The sequence below is a fragment of the Lactuca virosa genome, chromosome 4, assembly GCF_052849685.1.
Source record: "Lactuca virosa cultivar CGN04683 chromosome 4, Lactuca_virosa_CGN04683_v6, whole genome shotgun sequence".
In the NCBI taxonomy this organism is placed as follows: Eukaryota; Viridiplantae; Streptophyta; class Magnoliopsida; order Asterales; family Asteraceae; genus Lactuca; species Lactuca virosa.
Genome location: NC_136429.1, coordinates 502,074,200 through 502,101,333, shown reverse-complemented (window position 1 = coordinate 502,101,333; position 27,134 = coordinate 502,074,200). Strand labels below are relative to the sequence as shown.

General features: G+C 38.8%; 1 pseudogene; it reads left to right on the top strand.

Annotated features, from left to right (window-relative positions):
- The first annotated feature begins 6,131 nt into the window (after window positions 1-6,131).
- On the top strand, window positions 6,132-7,325 carry LOC145169427 (zinc finger protein CONSTANS-LIKE 2-like; annotated as a pseudogene).
- The last annotated feature ends 19,809 nt before the right edge of the window (window positions 7,326-27,134 follow it).

The window sequence follows — 27,134 nt, the reverse complement described above, 5'->3', positions numbered from 1 at the left end:
AAGTTGTTAATATGACACTACCTTGATCCCATGCACATTGAGACAAATGTATTTGAAAATCTTTTCAACACCGTGATGGACACTCCAAAAAGCAAAGACAACATGAATGCAAGAAAAGATATAGAGATGTATTGCAATCGAGTGCAATGGCATACATGGAAGAAGGGAAATAAGGATATGAAAAAGAGAGCGTAGTTTACTTTGAGAAAAGAACAAGTAACTAAAATATGTCAATGGTTGATTAAACTTAAATTCCCGGACGGATATGCCTCAAACTTGGGGGGGGGGTGCGTTAATGTAGATGATAATAGCTTTTACAAATTCAAGAGTCACGAGTGCCATGTATTTCTTCAAAGATTGTTGCCTATTTCTCTAAGAGGTATGGTGCCAAATTCAACATGGGATGCAATTACAGAGTTGTGTACATTCTTTCGTGTAATATGTTCAAGGATGCTACGCGTAGATGACTTACAACGCTTGCAAACTACTATTGTTGAAACCATTTGCAAGTTGGAAAAAATATTTCCACCTGGATTCTTTGACTCAATTGAGCATCTTGTTATCCACTTAGCTCGAGAAGCTATGCTTGGTTGTCCGGTTCAATATAGGTGGATGTATCTTTATGAAAGGTATATTTTTTACCATACAGAAGATTCTACCATAAAACCTATGTAATTTCTAATAAGCCTTTTCCAACATCTTTTTAGGAAGTTGGGATCAATGAAAAGAAAGATAAAAAACCATGCGAAGGTTGAGGGGTCCATTGTTGAGGCTTACATGATTGGAGAAATATCGACTTTTTGCTCACAATACTTTTTGCCTACAATCGAAACCTGGTTGAATCGTGAGTCGCATAATTTTGCCCCATACATTCCTAGTTATACCATGGTCGACTCTTGATTAAGCATTTTCAAAGTTCCATCTCGAAGATTATTCGAAAAAAGTGGTCAACGGAGGCCTTTGACAGATGATGAGATGCGTATTGCTCATAATTACATCTTGATCAATTGTGTTGAGGTTCTATCTTTTTTAAGGTATGTCAAGTTATCTATTTTTCCTTGATGTCGTGAATCTCTAAAATGTTTGTTATTTTTTAAGGTTGTTTGAAAATTATGTGATCCAAAGACAACCTGATATGGATGATGAAGCATTTGAAAGGTTTAGGGATCAACATTTTGCTAAGTGGTTTAAAGATCATGTGAGTATAATACGAGCAAAATTTGTATTACCAAAGTGTATTCCCCCGTGAATTAGTTAACAAATGAATTTATCAATGTAGGTTTTTCAACAATCAAATGATATCAGTCAACATCTGAAATGCCTTGCACGAGGACCATTACGACATGTTAGGTCCTATAAAGTATACTTTGTCAATGGTTACAAGTTTCATGTTGAAAAATATGGTGATGGACGGGTCACACACAATAGTGGTGTATGTGTAAGAGGGACTTGTTACAATGAGACTAAGTGTGACTATTATGGGTTGTTGGATGGGGTCTTGGAAGTAGAATATCAAGGCATAGGGTGTTGCGTTGTAGTATTGTTCAAGTGTATATGGTTTAACCCTACTGAAGGGGTACGTGTGGATCAAAAGAATAATTTGGTTGATATTAAATACAAATCAAGGCTAAGAAATGAAGATCCGTTTATCCTAGCGTCACAAGCAGAACAAGTGTATTATGCACCATATCCTGCAATGAAGGATTTGAAAGATTGGTGGGCTGTCGTCAAGACGAAGCCAAGGGGTGTATATGATCTATGACAATGTGTTACTGAAGAAGATGATGATGAGGATGAAGAGGACCAATTCATTCAAGAAAGTGAAGCGAATTTACCTTCTACAAGTAGCGGTGCAAATGAGGTGGCAGGACCCCTTTCTCATGTAATTGAACGAGAAATAGAAGAAGTTAATGACAATGACATTGAGAGAGAAGAGGATGAAGAAGTTGATGATAACTTGGATGATTCATCCCAAGATGATATTGAAGATGAAGACAACATATGTGATGATAATTCTGATGATGAATAATTACTAAAAATGTAGAATGAAACAATGTATTTGGAACTATATATTGCCTAATGGACCATATTAATAACTTTTTAGCTAAAATGATCGTTTTCTTTTTCTATATACATTGTACTTTCATTTATTTGTGTATTATAGCATGTTACCTTCTCTTACTTCTATAATTTTCTATTATAATACATACTTGTTCTAACCAATAGTTTATTAATTCTTGATTTTAAGGGTTATTTTTTGACTAATGACGCCACGAGGATCCCGTGGTGGTGGTCGTATTGGTAGTCACATTGGTGGTCATGATGCTGGACATAGAAATGCATCTCAATCACACAAAAATGCAGAAAGTCAACCTTCTTCTTCAGTTATAGGATAAACATCTTGGAACAAGTTCCAAGTAACCCATCAAAAAGGAAGTTCATTGAAGTCGAGTCTGAAAACGAGTACCAATGTTAATTTTACAATTGTTTATGAAAAATGAATTTACTTGTTAATGATAAAACTAATGCTAATTTTTTAATTATTTATTTTTTGCAAGACTTACGGATCAGGTTTCAGTGATCAGAGACATCATATGTATACTGAAGACGATGTTTGACGGCCCATGGACCTTATGGAAGTAGGTTGACAAAGAACATCGTGATGCAATGTGGGAGCACTTCAAGGTTTGTACTTATTATTTTTATGATTTATCAAAGTACAACTTGGTGTAAAATGAAAAAGATAATTGTATGTGTGATCTACATGTAGGGTTTGTATGTCTGGCCCGAAGAGATTGATGTTCTTGCTCGCAAGGTATGAGAAGACTGTATGAAGAAACGATTTCCTGACACAATGCGAAGAGCACGTGAAGAATCTTTAAAACTTGCCAAAGGTGCAAATGTGAATGCCTCACTAGAAGGTGATTTAAATTTGCTAAAGGACTATCACCCAAATTGGATAAAAAAGGAGTATTGGGAAAAAATGATCAATGAAGTGTGGACCACATCCAAATGGAAACGTTATCACAATCAGGGAAAAATAACAGGAATAAATTAGAAGATGGCTCTGTTTCCAAACATACTGGGGTTCTATATCTATTCGTCAACATAAGAAAAGAATGGTAAGATGTTTGCATCTCACCTTAGTTTCCACTTAGACTATTGAGTTTTTGTTTTGTTTTTTAATATATCACTAATGGATTTTGTAGCAAGCAACACTTAAACGCCCTCCTACAGGAGTTGAACTTTATGCAAGGTTGCACACTAAACAGTCTACTCAAGAGTACATTACACCAAAGGCAGCTAAAGTTCAGGTATTTTCAATTCTTTTGTAGGAAACAAAACTTCCTACTACTCGGGTTAATGACTTTGTTAAAGCAACAAATTGACAGAAAACAAATCTTTCGTAAGTAGTAATCAACTTACAAAAGAAAAGAAATAAATTATTATCTCTAAATGTTTGATCCTCTGCCTAGTTGTAATTAAGTGTTTTGTAAGTAGTAATCAACTTTATGTAAGGTTTGAGTATTAATTAATAGGAGGCTTTGAAAGTGGTTCATTCCATTCCTTGATTATGAATTTAATGGAATGGAATGAACCATTCCATTCCGTTGGGAGTTTGATGTTATGTTGATAGTTTTGTTTTTGGATGTTTTTTGAATGATACTTTGGTAAACTTTGATAGTTTTGGTATTGTAATGTTTGGTTGTATCATTATTTGATGTTTTTTAGTATAAAAATTTGATGATTGTAGTATTTTTTTTCTTTTAGCATCATAATAAAAAAAATGATATTAGAAGTTCGCGACGGATTGGTGAGAATAAAAAAAGTATTTTAATGCATGAATTTTGCGAGGGATTAGCTACGGAAAAAAAATCATGTCTAAAGTTTGTGACGGATCAGCGATGGAACAAAAAAAAATTAATGTATGAATTTTGCAAGGGATTAGCTATGGAAAAAAATCATGTCTAAAGTTTGCGACAGATCAGCGACGGAAAAAAAAAATCAGTATATGAATTTTGCAAGGGATTAGCTACGGAAAAAAAAACTGATCACGGAAATTCGCGACAAAACAGCGACGGAATGACTTTAACAAATTTTGTCGCTAATGCCCTGAGTAAATGTATTGAGTGACATTTAGCGACGGATATTCTGTCGCTACATTTGTCGCAAGGAAAAACCGATCCGTCGCTAAAACCCTCGCTGAGAAATTAGCCACGTTTTAATTACCTATGGAGTGAATCCGTCGCTGATCCATCGCAAACAACATTTAGCGACGGAATAGCGACATATTCTTCCGTCTCTAAAACCCATGTTTCTAGTAGTGCACGTATTTATCTTGTCTGTAAATATAAGATTGATTCCTTATTTAGCTCTCCTTATATTTTATGTATATATACACGGATCCTTAGAGGAATGAAACATCTTCTTCCCAATAGCTCTTTATTTCTACAGTAATAACATGAAGGAGGACTTCTAATTCCACATAAGCAAGATAAATTGTCTGCGCAAACGAGGATAGAGTAGAGAAAGTTGAAGTATTTGTAATTCATTTTACAACCAATTTGGTGCTAAAAAAACTTGTATTCATTTAAAATATTAGACCTGGTGGAACATGTTTTCAAATTGTTCAATGCATTACTATTGATTTTTTTGTTAATCAATTAAAGTATAGTTACATAATTGATCCCTTCATTATAGATAACATGCTGAATATTTTTCACTAAAAATCGTTAGTAATTTTTTCGGGTAATACCCGACTAACCCGTATCCCACCTAATACCCGAATTATCCAAACCCGAATACCCGATTTTAATACAGTTTGGTTATCGGTTAATAATTTTTCGAAAAAATCCGAACTACCTGACCTGAACTATTTGAAACCCGAAAGTTATAGCCGATGAACACCCTATTAACCGGTACGAACATATAATAATTAGTGTCATACCTGTTCGGTTGACAGATTGACAAATGTATAAACAATACATTGATTTTACTTTGTTTTATAACATATTTCTTTCATTTGATCCTATATTAGCAATGTACATGACAAATCTATCCAATTATCTTTCATGTCTTAAAATAATGTCTATAATCGTGTTGCATACATAACATAAAATAAAGAAGACAATCAATTTAAAACTCAAAAACTCAAATATTATTCAATGTAGAGTTGAAACCACTCATACAGACAAACTTAGTAAGACCCTTTGGTTTATGGTACCCGAACAATAATGTGTTTCCCTATAAGGACAAAAAACATGAATGTACTATGTGATTCCATAAATTTAATATACTCGAACCATAAATATATCTAAAAACTCTTATAAAATGCTTAATCCAGTTTATACTTTCAAATAACATATAAAAACAACATAGGAGTATGATATGAAAATTGAAAACTAGAAAAAAAAATGCAAACTACAAAACAATGTTAGAAAACACTTTAAACTAATTTGAAGTCAACTAACGATATCATGTTCCGAAGACTCCTCACATAATTGTGGAAGTCGATATTCTATTGGTGTTATTAGGATCCGATATATGATTTTTCAGAAGAATGAACTTTAGTAACAAGACAAACGTCCTAATTGTAAAAATCGAAAACTGACAATAAGAATCATAACAAATAAAATTATACTATAACAACAAAATAGGTGATAATAACCGTTGAATTTGTTTTTTCCATAGTAAAAATATAGAAACTTTAGACAATAAGTCGTAACTTACCTCATTTTCTTCACCATCTTGTAAACCACATATATAGATATGTGTGTTACAAATATCATCTTTCAGTAGTATCGTAACCATTCGTATCTGAATAAATCAATGACAATGGTCTAGCTGACAGTTTTTTTGAAAGCATGGGCTTGTTTAGAGAAAAAAAATAGGGTGCTTAAAACGGTTTTGGGCCAAACTTAAAAATGATTTTAAGTTATTAATTTGCTGTATTAAATATACTACTTTTTATTTATTTATTTATTTTCCCTGTGGTAGTAGACGGCTAACCACTCATAGATCAATACATCAAATGAGTGGTTGTAAACCGGGGACCGAAAACTACTAGTGCAAAGGATGACACTATCAAGCTTTTCAAATCCCATGTACTCATCACGTGCCACACCAGGCCATCTAATATGGGATACATGGCTGCAAACTCACTTACAGTTATGGTATAACAATTTGAGTCAGCAGACAGCTTGACCCCCGGCCTAGAACCCCACAACCACAACACCTACTCTGTCATCCACAACTTCATCTCCACGTGTCAGCTCATGAATTCTTCACCCCACCCCGTGGCGCGCTACTGTTCTAACAAAAGGGAACTCAAACATGAAACACCAAACTGAAAACATAGCAAACACAAGAGAAAATCAACAAATATGCTAAAGAACGACACGAGTACTTTATGCGACATATGTCGTTTCAGCCCTACCACAATTTTCTGCAGGGCGGATTTGGCGTATCTCTGTGCAACATGTGATGCAGTTATTCATTCTGCAAATCCTCTTGCCGGACGCCACCACCGTGTCCCGGTTATACCCATTTCAGGGTTGATCGATGAGCATCAAACTTCTGACGCAAGGTCTATAACTGGCGTAGGAGCTGATCATGGTGGGTTTTTGTCAAAGAATCAAAGGACGCCATAGATACTGAAGATGAAGAAAACGAAGCAGCATCGTGGCTGCAGTTCGAAAACGAAAACCAAAACGGTGAAATGAACGGGTGTTTATTTAATGGAGACGATTACTTGGAACTTGTTGAGTATAATTCTTGTCAAGACTCTCTATTCAGTGATGATCATAATATCCGTCAGTATAACTACGGAGGTGGTGATGGTGATAGCATAGTGCCGGTTCAGTCTGGAGAGACAAAGAAGCACCTCCACGGTTTCCAGCACCCGAAGCTGGAATTAGCAATGGAATATGAGGCCTCAAACGGTGGCTATGGCTACACTTCTGTCCAAATTCCGGCACCCATAGACAGAAAGGCGAGAGTCCTCAGGTACATGGAGAAAAAAAAGAGAAGAAAATTTGAGAAAACAATAAGGTACGAGTCCAGGAAAGCATATGCTGAAATAAGGCCTAGGATCAAAGGTCGTTTTGCTAAAAGAACTAATGTCGGTGTTAAGATGGAGCAAATTTTCTCCACGACTCTAGCGACAGAAGGTGGACACTGCATTGTCCCGTCATTTACAATGTGAAAAATGCTTATATGTAAATATTGTATGGTATCCTAAATAAAGGTTATTTATTTATATAGAAACATGCTATTTTCCAATTTTGATTTTGGAGTATGGTTATTATGTATCAAGCTTCTAGATAACTATTTTTGGATGAAGTAAGGGTGAACTTGAGAGATGACATTTAAACAGATCAAACTCTAGCCTTGCAACTCAATTTTAATTAAATCCGTCAAAATTTCTAACACATCCGAACCTATTAGGTTAATGGTTGCTATGAGGTTGACCTATTTATGTTTTTTCCAACCCAAACTATTATATAAATAGATTGAACCCCGGTTACCCATTTAAAACTAAAAATGTAAACGAAATATTTTAAAAAATTACTCCTAATTAAATTAGTTTAAATTCAAAATAAATATTTAAAGTAAGATGATCTTAAATTTGAAGTTGGCTTTTTGCTTCTTGCATATAATTAAATCATACTATACTACTATTGTCCCCGATGATAAGTATATCGAGGGGCAGTGAAAATCGAAACGTCAAAATAAAAACGTAAAAAACGTCAAGTAACTAATGGATATTGACATGTGATATCTAGCCTAGTTGGGTTGATTCATTGGGTTTTATACTCCGTGGGGTGTGAGGCTGAGAGTTCGATTCCCTTGAACTACCTCTTGTAATGACACATGTGGATAATTTTTCCTTAGAAATCTGTATGAGGGTTGTGATGGTTGCTGAAATATTATGAGTAGTCTTCAACTTAATTCATATTTCCGTTCCAAAAAAAAAAAAAACACAATGGATATTAGGAAACTGTAAGCATAATGCGTAATCTTTTAATCAATACGTAATATGTGTATTGTGTGAAACAACTCCACCACATAACCAAAGCCTATTATAGTTTGTTAGGGTTGTAACTTATAATTATACGGTTAACGTATAAGTTTTTATATAAATATAAATATCAAATTATAATACATATAATAACATACTAGTGTTATATTAATATAATAAAATAAATATTAAATTTAAACGGGTAGACGTCTTTGAAAATATATCGATAATTTTTATCCAACTCAACCTATTTTATTAAATGAGTTAGATGGATTGACCCATCTAACGTAAACGAGTTGAAAATCTAAATCCAACTTACTAATTTTGGATTGGGTTTGAGTTAGGTTGACAAATTTGGTTGGCTTTTTCCGATTCTAATAATAACTGTTTTTTTTAACAAATAAGAATATGTTTATAAAGAGCGGTAAGTGTGACAAATGATTCTCCATGAAAACCTACCAAAAAGTTATTGAAGCACACAATAACTATAGTCAAATGAATGCCATAGCTAATTTAATTTTTATCAATTTCAATTAGATCGATCGGAATGGTATTATATCGCACCCTGCGGGATAACGTTTCACCGTGATAGTGCGGTGAACATGACACTGACCCAAGTGTTTAATTGTTGTAAGTCTGTCGCACGAGAGAAGGATGTCACACCTATTTAACCGTTGGTGTGTATGTGTTTTGTGTGCGACCGTTTTTCAACGACTCTTTTTTTTTTATATATTTAAAAAAAAAAATAAACACTATAAAACATACTTTGTATCACATATTTCACAAGACTAACACTTTTAATTCATACAAAACCTCATAATGTCGTTGTCTTATTATTATTATTAGACGAATTCCCACGCGTTACTCGACGCAAGTTAAAAATATATTGTTAGAATATTGAAAAATATATATTTATAATAGTTATGTTATTGACATTAACTTTGACATAATATTTTTACATTAACTTTTATATATATATATATATATATATATATATATATATATATATATAGACACACACACACACACATACACACACACACACACATATATATATATATATATATATATATATATATATATATATATATATATATATATATATATATATATATATATATATATATATATATATATATATATATATAATCTCAACTATTTTGAACAATAATATTCATTGACATCAATCCACCTTCTTTATTAATAGAATTAAATATAATTATTTATTTAGTATTATTTTTAACAATTTTTATGATTGATTAATTTATATTTTTTTACTTATGCAATTATTTTTTAATTTCATTAATGATGTTCATTTAAAATACAATTATTTGTAGCTAACGTTATATAATTTATAATTTGATGTAATTATCATTTAAAATTATTATTCATTAATTTTAAACCACTTATTATGATTAATAAGTTAAAGAAGACTTTTAAGAAACACTTAATATTATTATTCAAATATGAAACATATACTAAATAATAAAGTGATAAGATTGACAATTTGCATTTCAAAAGAGACTTGCATGGATAATATGACATATCCATGATTTTTATAATTTGATTTTATGATTTATAACTATTGTTCGTTAATTTTAAAACTACTTATTATTATTAATAGCTGAAAGAAAACTTTTTAAAAAACACATATTATTATACTTAAAATGTTAAATATATACTAAAATATAAAGTGATAAGATAAACAATTTGCATTTTTAAAGAGACTTACATGGATAATATGGATAATATGACATATCCATGATTTTTAATTAATTATTGCTTTGAAGCAAAACAAACATACATACATATATACAATATTTAATTAAATATTATCTATATCACATTCCATAACATATGATCGATAACATGAAACTAATCTAATTTACATTAAAATTTGAACTACAACATACAATGATTGTCTTAAAAGAATACCTAAAGCAATAAAAATAAAATAAAATAAAAAGTTAAATATATTAAATATAATAAATTAAGTATAATATGTTAAAAGTTGTAGCTTTAAACTCATAATGGTTTACGTACAACAACATATTAAATATAATAAATTAAGTATAATATGTTAAAAGTTAAAGATATAACTTTATAAGTAGAAGTAAATATATTATTTTAATACTGAAATTTAGTTTATTTATGTCTACACTTTAGGTTTGATATTTATTTAACCTTATTAACCAACTTATAATTATTATTAGAAAGACACTACAATTTATTATTTTTAACTATTTACAAAATATTCTTTGGGTTGTTTAAGTTAAACTAAAATTTATATTTAAGTTGACCCTATAATGTTATATTTAAATTAATAATTTAAGTATTTTATATAAATTGTTCAAAAGTTGTAGCTTTAAAATGATAATGGTTTACATCCAACAATAAATTAAAACTAATAAATTAAATATAATATGTTAAAAGTTAAAAAACATAACTTTATAAGTAGAAGTAAAGATATTCTTTTAATATTGAAATCTAGTTTATATATGATTACACTTTAGGTTTGATATTTATTTAACCTTATTAACCAACTTATAATTATTATTAGAAAGAAATTGAAAAGTCATGGGAGTTTAAAATGAATGTGATGAAAGGAAAAATGCATGGGAGTTTCAAATGAATGTGGTGAAAGGAAAAATGCTTCCTTTATAAGTATACAAGACGAATTCCCGCGCGTTGCGCAGCGAAGATTAAAAATATATTGTTAAAATATTGAAAAATATATGTTTAAAATGATTATGTTATTGACATTAACTTTGAGATAATATTTTTACACTAATATATATATATATATATATATATATATATATATATATATATATATATATATATATATATATATAATCTCAATTATTTTGAACAATAATATCCATACCCACATTCCTCATTAATAGAATTAAATATAATTATCTATTTAGTATTATTTTTAACAATTATTATTATTGATTGATTATATTTTTACTTATGCGATCATTTTCTAATTTCAATAATGATGTTCATTTAAAATACAATTTATTTATAGTTAAATGTAATTTATAATTTGATGTTATTATCATTTAAAATTGTTATTCATTAATTTTAAGCCACTTATTATTAATAATATGTTAAAGAAGAATTTTAAGAAACACTTAATATTATTATTAAAATGTGAAACATACACTAAATAATAAAGTGATAAGATAGACAATTTGCATTTCAAAAGAGACTTGCATGGATAATATGACATATCCATGTAATTTGATTTTATTATTTATAATTATTGCTTATTAATTTTAAAGCCACTTATTATTATTAATAAGTGGAAGAAACTTTTAAAAAGCATTTATTATTATAATTAAAATGTTAAACATATACTACAATATAAAGTGATAAGATTGACAATTTGCATTTTAAAAAAGGCTTACATGGATAATATGGATAATATGACATATCCATGATTTTTAATAAATTATTGTTTTGAAGCAACATGAACATACAAACATGTATACAATAGTTAATTAAATATTATATACACCACCTTCCATAACATATGATCGATAACATGAATCTAATCTAATTTACATTAAAATTTCAACCACAACATACAATGATATTCTTAAAAGAATACTTAAATCAAGAAAATACAAAAAAGAATTAGTATATAACAAACTTACAAATTAAAAACTTCAACATAATAACATGGATCGAAAAATTGTTCAAAACCCTCAAACCAACACAAAAAACTTTAAACTTGTTTTCTTTGTGAATTTTGTATGTGATTTGTATTTGTGTGTCTACTCAAAAAGATTGACCTTTTTATAGTAGAGTATCCATTAATTGTTTATTAAATATATTATATAAGTTATAAAACCTTTGAATTGTTAATCATTATTAAGAGACATTCGAGTGGTATTCATTAAAATAAGAGGTTTCAAATGCGTGAGGTGTTTGCAAATTTTTATGGGGGTTTCAAATGCATGAGGTTTAAGGAAAAATGCTAGCTTTATAAGTATGTATGATGATGATAATAATAATAATAATAATAATAATAATAATAATAATTATTATTATTATTATTAATTAAGTACTAAAAACCAACAGTTTTTTATTATTTTCTTTACTCTTTTACTTGGTAAATTGGTCACAGACAGAAATTAAAGATTTTTTCAAAAACAAATCTAAAATTATAAGGATATTAAAAAAAATATATTATTTTATGTTTTTCTTAGTATTATTTTATTATATTTTTTTTATAACAGATTGTATTATTTTATATTAATTTTATGGTATTTCTTTGTCTAACAAAGAATATCTATAATGATTTTTATTTTTCTAAATGTAATTGTTTTTATAATATTTCTGTTTAACGAATTGTATTATCTTACATTAATCTTAGTGTATTTTCTTTGTTTTATAGAAAAAATCTGTTATGAAAATCATTTTTTTTCTAAAACTAAACCGTTTTTATAATATTTATGTCTAACGGATTGTATTATCTTATATTAATCTTATGATATTGTAACAACCATAAAAATAACACCAAATTTAAACTTTTAAAACATTTCCAAAACCAATTGATTATTACAAAACTTGTTTTCAAAATATCCAGTGTCAGTATCCCATAACCAAATCATAAAAATCATAGGAGGTGTACGATCACGCATTCGCCTTCCCGCGATCGTCAGATGTACCTGAAACAAAATCAATAACTGTAAGCCCGAAGCTTAGTGAGTTCCCCCAAAATACCAACGCCATACATATATAACCATATCATATAATAGAACACAACATGCATAATGAGCCATCAGCCTGACTAGTCCGCCTCGCTGGGCTATCAGTCTATCTGGACCACTCTCCGAGCCATCGGCATGTCTGGACTGCCCTCTCGGGGCCTTCAGCCTATCCGGACCGCTCGTCGGGCCTTCGGCCTGACTAGTGTGCCCTAACCGGGTCTGTAGTTTATCCGGTCCGGCCTGGGTGTCTTGGCCTACAGCACAAAGTAGGACCTGCCTCAACCCAATCCCAAATCCAACAAACATGTGCACATATATATCATACGCTAGCATGCAATAACAAATAGTCATACAGATCTAACAGATCAATAACATAGCAACCATCCTATAACCATGATACTGATCTAACCGATCTCTAACATAGCAACCATCCTATAACCAGGATATTAATCTAACAGATTACTAGCATAACAACCATCCTAAAACCAGGATGCAATCATAAAGGGCAGACCTTGGTGTCGTAGACCCTGTTGATATAGTGAGGAAAAATCACCTCGCAAGTAGCTCGAAGTGATAAAGTCAAACTCCTCCAAATGCAACTCCAAGTCCAACACCTACAACCACCGGTGATCCTTTTCCATAAATTCCCAATTACCAAACTGCCTTCAGAAGCCAACTGGTCAACCCTTGGTCAATATCAAAGTCAACCGTCAAGGTCAATAGTCCATGTTGACCCGACTCGTCGAGTACAATATATTGACTCGTCGAGTTCCTCCAGAACTCATAGAGTCATAAAACCCTAGTCGACTTGTCGAGTTTCCAGGCAACTCGTCGAGTTCAAGCGTGTCCAAAAGTCAGGAAAACCCCATCTGACTCGTCGAGTTGTCTCACTGACTCGCCGAGTCCATGCAGAAACCATCCTCAGGAAATCTTCATCCGACTCGCCGAGTCGACCATGCAACTCGTCGCGTCCCTTCATTCCATTACCCATTCAGACGATTTTAAGCCACCCCAAAGCTCCAAATTGTGATCTAGCTTCCTAAGGCACAGATTCCACATAAAGTTGCAAAATTTACGTGCATGCAAGGTCTTAAAGGCTTAGAATCACCAATACCAAGTCTAGAATGAGATTTATGATAAGATGAGATGTCCATATGAATTAAATCTGAGAGCTTTATGCATTTGGGGCCTGGAGAAGTCAAAATCTGAAGCCTTGTTCTTGTGACAAGCTCAAACCCAAAGTGGCTCCTTTAAACCCTAAGTGTCCAAAGAAAAGATCTAAGTATGAAAGGGTCAAGGTATAAGATTTTTACCTCAGGCTAGCTCCCAAAATGATGTAGATGGCAGATCCACTTCCTCTTCTTCAATCCAAGCTTCTAAATCTTTGAGTTCCCGTAATGAAAGCACTAAAAAACACTTTACCTCCTCACATACTCAAGAATAGGGTCTAGATCGATTTGGCTTTCCTTTTGGCCGTCAAAAAGTGATAAGGGGGCTGAAGGAAGGGACTTAAGGTCCCTTAAATAGGGTGCAGACCCTGAAATTAGGGTTTTCTCATTCCAGCTCCAACTCGTCGAGTTGGTCACTTAAATCCCGTGGTCAAATCGGTCCCTACTCGACGAGTTAGGGCATCCAACTCGTCAAGTAGATCCTCTAAAATGAACATAAAACTTGTAAAGCTTATACCTGGGAGTCGGGGTGTTACAATTCTCCCACACTTGAACTAGAATTTGTCCTCGAAGTCCGCTGCAGTAAAAAACTCTGGGTAGTGCTCCCACATCTCCGCCTCCGGCTCCCACGTCCACTCGGATCCCCTCCGATGGTCCCACTACACCTTTACCAAAGGTATCCCCTTGTTCCGTAGAACCTTCACCTTCCTCTCAAGAACGACCATGGGCCTCTCCACGTAATTCAGGCGATCATCGACCTGAATATCATCTAGTGACACTACTGCCCCCTCATCCATAACGCACTTCCGAAACTGGGAAACATGGAAAGTAATGTGGATCTGACTAAGCTCCTCTGGTAGCTCTAGTCTATATGCCACCTTGCGAACCCTGGTAATGATCCTGATCGGTCCAATCCCCGTCCAATGTATCGGGGACCCAATTTCCCTCTCTTGCTGAAGCGGATTACACCCTTCCAGGGTGAGACCTTCAGGAGTACCATGTCACCGACCTGAAACTCCAAATCAGATCGGCACCGGTCGAGGTAGCTCTTTTGCCGACTCTGTGCGGTCTGCAGCTGCTGTCTAATGTGCTGAATCATTTCGGTAGTCTGTAGGACTACCTCGGTCGGACCCATCATCCTGTGACCCACCTCACCCCAACAGACTGGGGTGCGGCATCTCCGCCCATACAACAACTCATATGGTGGAGCACCAATGTTGGAGTGAAACCTGTTGTTGTAGGAGAACTCTGCAAGGGGTAGGTAGGAGTCCTAGCTCCCACCGAAGTCAATAACACATGCTCTCAACATGTCCTCAAGAGTCTGTATGGTCCGCTCACTCTGGCCGTCCGTGTGCGGATGATAGGCTGTACTGAAGTGCAGCCGTGTGCCCATTTCTTCGTGGAACTTCTACAAAAATCGGGAGGTAAACCGAATATCACGGTCTGATACGATAGAGACCGGAACCCCATGACGAGCGACAATCTCGTGTATATACACATCGGCCAATTTCTCGGCCGATGAGGTCAACCGAATGGGCAGAAAATGAGCACTCTTGGTAAATCGATTCATGATGACCCAAATAGTGTCAAACCCCTTCGCCGTTCTCGAAATCTTGGTGATGAAGTCCATCGTGATCTGCTCCCATTTCTACATGGGAATTTCCAAAGGCTGCAGCTTGCCATGCGGCCTCTGGTGCTCGGCCTTGACCATCCTGCAGGTCAAGCACCTCTCAACATACCAAGCAATTTCTCGCTTCATGCACAGCCACCAGTAACTCAATTGCAAGTCCCGATACATCTTGGTGGCCACCGGGTGAATAGAGAAACGGAAATTATGAGCTCCTTCAGTGTAGTCTGTCTGACCCCACCAGACACCAGAACCCAGACCCTACCGCAACGTGTCAATAATCCCGGGCTATCCTGAACAAACCGGGTGTTCTCGCCCCTAATCCTCTCAAGATTCCAGTTCTCCTGATGCATACCCTCTTCCTGGGCTTCCCTAATCAAGCCCACAAGTGGAGAATCCACTGAAATCCTCATGCACGTCATTGGATTAGAAGATCCAGCTGACTTGTGGCTCAGAGCGTCCGCAACCACGTTCGATTTACCTGGGTGGTAAAGGATCTCACAATCGTAGTCCTTGACTACATCCAACCATATGCGCCGTCTCATGTTTAGGTTCGGATGATCCATGATGTGTCTCAAGCTCTTGTGGTCCGTGTAAATGGTACAGCAGACCCCATAGAGGTAATGTATCCAAATATTGAGAGCGAATACCACAGCTCCCAACTCCATATCATGAGTAGGGTATCTCGTCTCATGCGGCTTCAACTGCCGTGATGCATAGGCTATCACTCGTCCTCTCTGCATGAGAACCGCTCCCAGTCTTGTGATGGATGCATCACAGAAAACTACAAAGTCCTCAACTCCCTCTGGTAGAGTCAAGACTGAATCCTCGCATAGTCGCTGTCTAAGGGTCTCAAACACCCTCTGCTGCTCGGGGCCCCACCGAAAATCCACCCCTTCCTCGTCAGACGAGTGAGGGGTACTGCAATCTTGGAGAAATCCTGTATGAGTCTCCGATAGTACCCTGCATATCCGAAAAAGCTCCTGTGTCTGAGGGAGATTTCGGAACCTCCCACTGCATAACCGCCTTGATTTTGGCCGGATCGACCAAAATACCCTTGTAACGAGGTGAATTTTCAAAACAAAATTTTCATTTTTAATCATATAATCTTCATAACACATTTCATAAAACATCATTTACAAAACATAACTCCATGTTTAATAAATTAATAATCCAGGATCCTCGAAACATAATTCTTTCTCTGGTGTGTACAATCAAGCCGGTGCCGTCCCGCGATCTTGAGAAAAACCTGAAACACATATCACATAACACGGTAAACACGAAGCTTAGCGAGTTCCCCAAAATACCACATAAACATATTAGCCACTCGAGGCTATAGCTCTGTAAGACATTCCGGTCAATGTGTCTCAGTGGGACCTTCTGGCCCCACAACTTTGGTAGATCTTCCGGCCCTCCCATGACTTGCCTTCCGGCCCCAAACTCTGATTAACTTCCGGCCGTAACTCTGTTGACCTTCCGGTCCCAAAACATACAACATATACATATCACATAAAGTCACATAACTCATATAAATACATAAGACCTTCCGGTCACATATCACATAAAGTCTCATAACTCATACATACACATAAGACCTTCCGGTCATACATAGTTACAGTTCCAGGTAAAGTATAGTGAGAAGACTCACCTCAGCTAACAGGTGAGAAAATAACCTCGTGTTCGGATCTCGAACTAGCCTCCTCCTAACACAAAGGATGAATATCTATAATTAATACTCTTTTCACGACTCAGATAACCGAAGACGATTCATTCTCTTTTAACTATTTGAAGTGGGTTAAAGACCATTTTACCCCTCCAAGGTCTCTATTACTTATATTGACCAAAACCCCAAAGTCAACAGAAGTCAAACTCGAGTCAACAATCCATATTTGACCCAACTCGTCGAGTGCACCCTTGCGACTCGTCGAGTCCCCTTTCATCTTCTAGATTCCTCCTAAGACTCACTGAGCTCGCCGAGTTGACTCCCAACTCGGTGAGTCAACACCAGGACAAGGCTACTCAGTCAAACACGCTACGACTCGTCGAGTCATCCCATGGACTCGGTGAGTTGGCTCCACCGGATTTCCCATCCAGCCACCTGAGGTCAGATCTGTGACTCCAGCTTATAGATCCAACCTCCTAGCATCCAAAAGTCACGTAAAGGTCCAATCTTTATGCCCATGCATCACATATCTAGCTCTATTTGACAAAATGACCTTCTTAATGGTGCTTTAGGCTCAATACTCTTATGGGACTGCATAAAGCTGGGATCATGGGACTCTCTGGACCTCTCAAGGTCCTGATCTGATGTCTAAGCCTCAAAGGGACTTCACATACTTCATAACTCAACTTAAAAGAGGGTGAAGAAACCCTAATTTCATGAGATCTACTAACCATACGAAAATAGGTATAGATTTATACCTTAAACAGCAGCCTTGAATTCAATAGCAGCAGATCTGATCCCCTCAAGTTGATCTTGCTTGAACAACCTCCTTCTTCCTTGAAAGAATGCACCAAGATGATGAAATTAGCCCCCTCCTTCTCTCTATGCTCTCTGGATCAGATAGGGTCTCTCAAGGGAAAGTGTGGCCGCAAATGAAGGCCATAAGAGCCTTTAAATAGGTCACAAACCCGTACAATTAGGGTTTTCCTCAGCAGCGCTGACTCGACGAGTCTGATACCCGAATCGTCGAGTCCATCCATTTAACACGTCACCAAGTCGCGACCCTACTCGACGAGTGGAGGCACCGACTCGTCGAGTCCCTCCAAAATCTTTAAATTAAATAATTAAAATAAAATTCCTGGTAAACCAGATGTTACAATTCTCCCCCACTTGAATTAGATTTCGCCCTCGAAATCGCTCCTTGACCACACATAGGTTGAATTCAACAACCCGAAAGGCACTACCGAAAGGATCTCATACCAAACCGATATCTTTTTCCACGAACACCTGAATCCAAACAGAAACTCCCAAGTTCAGAACTAAGCCAACCCTTCTGCCGCTAATATACCCCTTCCCAAAATCTGGGAACTCTAGTGGTCTGGCCCGCCGCCAGACCGCCCACTCAAGCGATCACCAAGTTATTCGCTCCTCGAATATCAAACCCTGATAACTCACTGCTCCTCTGATTCCCACAAGACAAAAATCCAAAAATCGGCTACCGCTCACTCATACCAAACATGCTAAATGATCCGAATCACGCCCCAAGGAATGAAAGGGTTCACATCCCACCTGGGGCTCATCCACTGAACTACTATCGGAATCCATTCGAGCAATAAACTTTCAACACCCTGTTCTCCGACACAAGAACAAAATAATCATGCTCGCTCAGAAGTCCTCAGATATCAAAAGATCGCAATCCTTCACCTCCTCCCAGATATCTATTTTTAACACTTACCACTTGGTCCACTCTCGACCCCACAGTTAGACCTCCAAAGGTTACCCACTACATGCCCCAACACGTCTTGCTGCCTTCCTTATCACAACAACTATCTCGGTCCATTGTGACACACAAGTCACGAAGTTATCTTTACCCCCAAACGAATAATACAATCCCAACTGAAGATCGACTCAACCCCGACCTCTGTCGCCTACTACTCATAGTTCCATGCATCTCGCGGTACCTCCCGTACCCGAGTACTGACCTACACAGGTTTAAGACATCAGATGACAAACAATACCCCTCAATATGAGACCCATATCAGAATCCAGAATCTCATCTCGCCTACTCAACGCACCACCAGAGCCAAACTCAAACTCGAGAGTTTGGTCTGACCCAGAGTTGGAACCACTCGTCCCAATGAAACACTCAACTCATGACTCATGACCCACAACCCGCGCGTGTACCACTTCTACAATTCCATTTAGTTGCGAAAACCACAACTCAACCCAGAATGTAACGATTCTCGACAAATATGGAGACCCCAGTCTCGCCCCTGGTTCGACCACCAGGTTCCCAAAAACTCAAATATAGGGCTACCCAAGCCTAAAACTCTTATGCGTGACGCTCTGACTAGTGAAGACTACGATTCCCCGTAGTTCCACAATGCTCTCTCTTACTGCTTGGCGAATACTACGGCTCCCCGCAGTATCGCCACACCATCTTGCTAACTGGTGGACACTACGGCTTCCCGCAGTACCACCACACCCTCTCACTGACTGGTGAATACTACGGCTCCCCGTAGTATCACCACACCCTTTCACACTAACTCATGGATACTGCAGCTCCCCGCAGTCTTACAACACTTCCTCTTACCACCCCACGATCTCATCCTCAATCGATGCTATAATGCATTCACTAACTCTTGTTCCACGGCCCAACCTTGATAGGTGTGCACACACCCATCCAACAGTAAGCATTCACTACTTCGGACGTCAACCGCCATGACAAAACTCATTTTCTTGCTGCAATCCACATTCTTAAATAATCTTGCTTGTCATCAATATGCCGAAGGGCTCCCACTGGAACCATAGATACTTGCTACCCATTTGCCATCTCTTAACTCAGAATTCAAAATAATATGGAATTAAGAACATCATACTCGGGTGCCTCGGTACACCAACACAGAATCTCACGATATTTTGCCCAAACCACTGATCTCATACTCACGACACCATACTTGGATACCACATTGCTCTTTCAAAATCTCTCAACTGATCTTCCACTCGCACTATTTGTAACCTCAGAGTATTCCATCTCCCAATTTGAAACACAGAGGCATCGTCAATGGCTCAGAACACATTGACGAAAACCCGAAGCTCCCCCTTCTACTGGTCACTACCCATACGGAACTACTCATATCGTCCCTGAAATTGGTTGAGAAATCAACTGCTGCCCTTCCAGGGGTATAGATCACAATCTATACCGTCACTCGCAAATCTCGGCTATTGCATCCGTAATCCAGCGACCCGATCGCACTTGAACTCGACATATGCTAACTCCGAAAATCACAGGCCACAATGAATTTTCCAATCCACGACCACCTGTCGTGGATCCACTCATCCTTTCTTAAACATAAACTCTTACATCTTCCCATCTGGCACCTCGCCTCATCCTCGAGCTCATGCGTCCACACTGCAATTTCCCATAACCATTTCTATGACCGCCCATGAATGGATCACTGATCCCCTAACTGGAAAAACAGTTCTCCCCCACTCAGGGTTCGAACAATCACTAATTGGCACATCCCCAATCTACTCAGTAGATTGTCTCACCAGTCATGACACACTTGACTCTTAAACGTTTTGTGCAATCACCCCAGGGCCTTCCCAAAGGAAACCAAACAATCTCCAATATCCCGTCCCTTACAAAATCTTGGAAACCTCCCCACATGACTGCATCTAGTCACCTTGAAGCCTCAGACTGACACACCACCGGAAACCCCACTGTTCCGAACCCAATCTATCTCTAATCCGGAAATAGTGCTCTATCACGCACTTCGACTCTAGCTCCTCGATTCGCCTCCCAAAACGGGAATCATCATAAAGCACAGACCTCATTCTCATTGTCGGTACACAATGTAGGACACGAGGGCCACTGCCCCGTTATACTCCTTTTTAACCATCGGAAACTACTAATACAAGTACCTTTACCTCAATAAGGCACTTCTTTGCTCTCATCCGTCTTAGTCCCACTAATGACACTTTCCTGGTATATGAATACCTCGCATCCAACATACTGCCCAATTATTCTGGTGAAAAGGTCACCACGCTTGCTACCCCACAGGGTTTACCTTCAACTCTGAACCAGAAACTCAATATCTCTCCTGCTTCCCACAGAACACTGAAATAGCACCACTCAGGTCACAGAAAGTGACATCTCCACTATCGGCCGGTTGCTCAGCCCAGACCGTATTCTCTCATAACGCACCATCCCCACTCATCCCTGATTCTTACGACTCCTACTGGCATCTCACCAACAATCCCTCGGAGCTAACTCGATTTCCCTCTCAAGGGATGCTCCGCTAAAACTCGTTCATCATGGCCCTCTATCCCCATACTCTTTCACATCTGATCTCAGACTAGACAATCACCACGGAATAACCGGTAAAACCGGAGGCACTATCCACCACGAAACATGGCACTCGAAACATGCTATCTCCCCTCAATCTGCTACAGATCATGGTACTCGAACCATGCGAGCACCCCTCATCTGCTACAGATCATGGTACTCGAACCATGTGATCACCTTTCTTCTGCTACGAATCATGGTACTCGAACCATACGATCACCTTTCATCTGCTACTTAGAACCTCTGGCATTTTCCCGGTATCGAGTATGGGTCCTCTGCTTTCAGTAGTACGGGCCCATACTACCTGCCACATCTACCCATACTTTCCACCTGAATCATCCCAGATTTCCTAAGTAGCTACTTATTCTCTTCAATTCACCAATCCCGTCATACTTGTTCGCTCTCCTGCGAATAATCTTCTTCTATCAGCATGCTCATCTGACAAAGGTCGTTCCCTAGGCTCTCCCTAGGTCTTCACACTTCTCTGCCATCAGCTGCTGAAGAACTCCTTATGATGCCAATCATCTACCTCATGAATATCGTCATATTCACTTAGTAGCTGACTCCCATCATCAAGAGTCCCACAAAGCACGGAGCAAGCAGCATTCGGGCACCGAGTATCCTCCATCAACACATAAAACCACTCTAGGCTACAACTCTTCTTGCTCTACACACCCTCGAAAGGGTATCACCGAACTCAAGCAACTCTACCCCTTGTGGGTATCTACTACTCTCTAAAAAAAAGGCTTCTCCAATGCTCATCTAGGTATCTCTCCTAGATTACTTCTCTATTCAAAGCATAACACAGATAGCAAGATCCCTAGGCTAAGGCATCACAAATCAGGCCACTCTAGTCCTACATCATGAAATACGTAGCCTACTTCTATCATGCATAACATATCTCATATCATCTCATAACACATAAAGTAAGGTATTTTGGGAAATCATCGTTCGGGCGCTGGCTGATTGTACACACTGCTCGTTACCTCTTTCTCTTAAAACTTCTTACTCATTTGTAGAAAATCGTTTCTTTTGAAAACCTTTCTCAATTCCTCAGTTTGAGTCCAGACATACCCGAAGGTGTATTCGAATCCCTCACACCAAGGCTCTGATACCAACTTGTAACGACATGAATTTTCAAAACAAATTTTTTCATTTTTAATCATATAATCTTCATAACACATTTCATAAAACATCATTTACAAAACATAACTCCATGTTTAATTAATTAATAATCCAGGATCCTCGAAACATAATTCTTTCTCTGGTGTGTACAATCAAGCCGGTGCCGTCCCGCGATCCTGAGAAAAACGGAAACACATATCACATAACACGGTAAGCACGAAGCTTAGTGAGTTCCCCAAAATACCACATAAACATATTAGCCACTCGAGGCTATAGCTCTGTAAGACCTTCCAATCAATGTGTCTCAGTGGGACCTTCTGGCCCCACAACTCTGGTAGACCTTCCGGCCCTACCATGACTTGCCTTCCGGCCCCAAACTCTGATTGCCTTCCGGCCCTAACTCTGTTGACCTTCCGGTCCCAAAACATACAACATATACATATCACATAAAGTCACATAACTCATATAAAGACATAAGACCTTTGGGTCACATATCACATAAAGTCTCATAACTCATACACACACATAAGACCTTCCGGTCACACATAGTTACCGTTCCAGGTAAAGTATAGTGAGAAGACTCACCTCGGCTAGCAGGTGAGCAAATAACCTCGCGCTCGGATCTCGAACTAGCCTCCTCCTAACACAAAGGATGAATATCTATAATTAATACTCTTTTCACGACTCAGATAACCGAAGACGATTCATTCTCTTTCTAACTCTTTGAAGTGGGTAAAAGACCATTTTACCCCTCCAAGGTCTCTATTACTTATATTGACCAAAACCCCAAAGTCAACAGAAGTCAAACTCGAGTCAACTGTCCATATTTGACCCAACTCATCGAGTGCACCCTTGCGACTCGTCGAGTCCCCTTGCATCTTCTGGATTCCTCCTAAGACTCACTCAGCTCGCCGAGTTGACTCCAACTCGGTGAGTCAACACCGAAACAAGGCTACTCAGTCAAACCCGCTACGACTCGTCGAGTCATCCCATGGACTCGGCGAGTTGGCTCCACCGAATTTCCCATCTAGCCACCTGAGGTCAGATTAGTGACTCCAGCTTATAGATCCAATGTCCTAGCATCCAAAAGTCACGTAAAGGTCCAACCTTTATGCCCATGCATCACATATCTAGCTCTATTTGACAAAATGACCCTCTTAATGGTGCTTTAGGCTCAATACTCTTATGGGACTGCATAAAGCTGGGATCATGGGACTCTCTGGACCTCTCAAGGTCCTGATCTGATGTCTAAGCCTCAAAGGGACTTCGCATACTTCATAAATCAACTTAAAAGAGGGTGAAGAAACCCTAATTTCATGAGATCTACTAACCATACGAAAATAGGTATAGATTTATACCTTAAACAACAGCCTTGAATGGAATAAGGAGCAGATCTGAGCCCCTCAAGTTGATCTTGCTTGAACAACCTCCTTCTTCCTTGCAAGAATGCACCAAGATGATGAAATTAGCCCCCTCCTTCTCTCTATGCTCTCTGGATCATATAGGGTCTCTCAAGGGAAAGTGTGGCCGCAAATGAAGGCCATAAGAGCCTTTAAATAGGTCACAAACCCGGACAATAAGGGTTTTCCTCAGCAGCGCTGACTCGACGAGTCAGATACCCGACTCATCGAGTCCATCCATTTAACACGTCACCAAGTCACGACCCTACTCGACGAGTGGAGGCACATACTCGTCGAGTCCCTCCAAAATCTTTAAATTAAATAATTAAAATAAAATACCTGGTAAACCGGATGTTACACCCCTCCTGGTTAACGAGAGGTCCAAGGAACTGAACCTCTCGTAACCAAAACTTGCACTTCAAGAACATGGCATAAATCCGTTCTCGCCTCAGAACTCCCAATAACTCCTGTAGATGCTCCTCATGCTGCTCTCGGGTCTTGGTGTACACCAAGATGTCATATATGAACACTATGACCGAGCGGTCGGGCATCGGTCTACAAAACCGATTCATCAGGTCCTTAAATACTGATGGTGCGTTGGTCCATAACGAGTTCGGAACACGGTCTTCTCCACGTCCTCCTCCGTGACCCTGACCTGATGGTACCCGGACCTCAGGTCTACCTTGGAGAACCAAGATGCTCCCCACAAAAGATCGAAAAGATCATCTATCCTCGGGAGTGGATAACGGTTTTTCACCATTAAATTGTTCAACTCCCGGTAATCAATGCACATCCGGTGTGAACCATCCTTATTCCTAACGAAGAGTATCGGCGCTCCCCACGGGGAACTGCTCGGATGAATGAACTGCTTGCCCATCAGTGCCTGCAGCTGTGATGACAGCTCCTGCATCTCTGGTGGTGCCAACTGGTACGACGCCTTGGCGATAGGGGCCGCAACTGGCGCTAGGTCGATCCTTAACTCGACCTGCCTCTCCGGAGGCACTTCGGGTAATTCCTCCGGAAACATGTCACCAAACTCTCTGACCACTGGAACCTCTGATACTGAAACCTGATCCCTGACCCGTGTATCCACCACATATGCTAGATAACCTGCACACCCGTGGTGAATGTACTGTCGAGCCCTCATAGCCAAACAAAACCCTGATCCCAATCTGGTGTCCTCACCATAAACAATCAGTTCTCCCCCACTTAGGGTTCGAACTACCACTCGCTGACCCTCGCAGTCGATCATGGCACCGAAGAGACTAAGCTAGTCCATACCCAGGATCACACATACATCCCCCATGGGAATCGAAATCAGGTCTATCGGGAAAGATACTCCGTAGATCTCCAATACGCAACCCCAATAGACCGAAGAAGCAGAAATCCCGTGTTCGTTGGCGATAGAGACTCGCAACGGACACTCTAGATCTCCTACTGGTAAACCGAACTCCATACTAAATGTCTGAGGGACAAACGACCGACTCGCCCCCGAGTCAAATAATACCAAAGCAGGTAAGGAGTTCACTAAAAACGTACCTAATCATAGGTACAAACATATAATCCTCAGTGTAGCCGGTGCTGGGCTGCGAGTTGTGGAAAATTGGTCTTCATGTGACCAACCTGATGACAGTGGTAGCAGATCCTCATATCCTAAACCGGGGCTATGTGACGGCAATCCCTCGCAAAATGCCCCTCATTTCCGCATTTGCGGCACCCGCTACCAGATCTACAAACCCCCGAGTGAACCTTCCCGTACTTGCCACAAGTGTGGCCCTGCTGTCCCCCTGACTTGGAATCAGCGGTCTTAGACCACTTCGGCACCGGCTATGACTGTGTCGGGGCCTGCCACTGCTCCCTCATCTGCAGCTCAATCTCCAACTCACGCCGCTTAGCGGCCTCCTGTAGATCCAGAAGCATATCACAGCGCTGGGTCGCCACAAACTGTCGAATATCAGTCTTGAGCATGCTCAGATAACGTGTCATCTGAGCCTGCTCAGAAGCAAACTCCGGGCAGAACATTGCCCTCTCTATGAACATGCGGGTGATCTCCGTCACCGTCTCATTATCCTGTCTTAAATCCAGAAACTCCTAAGCTAACCGTTCCCGCTCGACTCGAGGAATGTAGCGAGTGCGGAACATATCCATGAACTGCTCCAAAGTAACAGCAGCTCTCTGATCATCCGAATATGACCTAGTCACCAACCTCCACCAGTCCTTTGCCCCAGTCCTCAGCAGGTTTAGGGCACACCTGACCTTCCGGTCAGTAGGTCATGAACACGTGAAGAAGCACCCCTCCACGTCAGACAGCCACCTCATGGCTTTGATGGGGTCCTGAGTCCCATCAAAAGTAGGGGGCTTCATGTTTTCGAAGTCCCGATATTGAAGAGCCCGACCAGCTCCTAACCATGCTGTCGATACAGCTGTTGTGGTTGCTGCGGCAACCGCCTCAGTGAGGGTTGCATAGTGATCATCGAAATACTCCACCATAGCGGTCTTGATAGACCCAAACATCTCCGGTAACTGAGTCCGGAACATAGCAGCAACCTCATCATGTAGGATCTCCCGGATCCTGGCATCCATCTCGTCTGGCCCCATATGGCCGATAGTCTCGGGCGCTGTCGGCGCCTTCTGTCCGCCCTCTCATGATCGTAACCTGGATCCAGTCACAAATCATCGAGTAACCACCATGCTGAAAATATACCAAAAAGATATCAGATTTTCCACATAACAATCGGGGAACCAACTCCTAACAAAACCCTAGGGGTTGTGACTTCCTTGCTACGCGTATGGGTCCTGTGCTTTCAGTAGTACGGGCCCATACTACCTTCCACACCTACCCATATTTGTCTTAAGTATCATCACAACGCCCTAAAACTATACATAAGCATGGCATGCGCTCAATCCTCAGTCCCAGAGGAAGGCTAAATATCTCATAACCGGTGGACTCATCCAAACTACCCATCCATGAAACTTCCACCAACCCTGCAACACTCGTGTATGCTAGCCATACATAACCCTGGTCTTATAGACTTTCGAATACCTGATCCTACCCTAA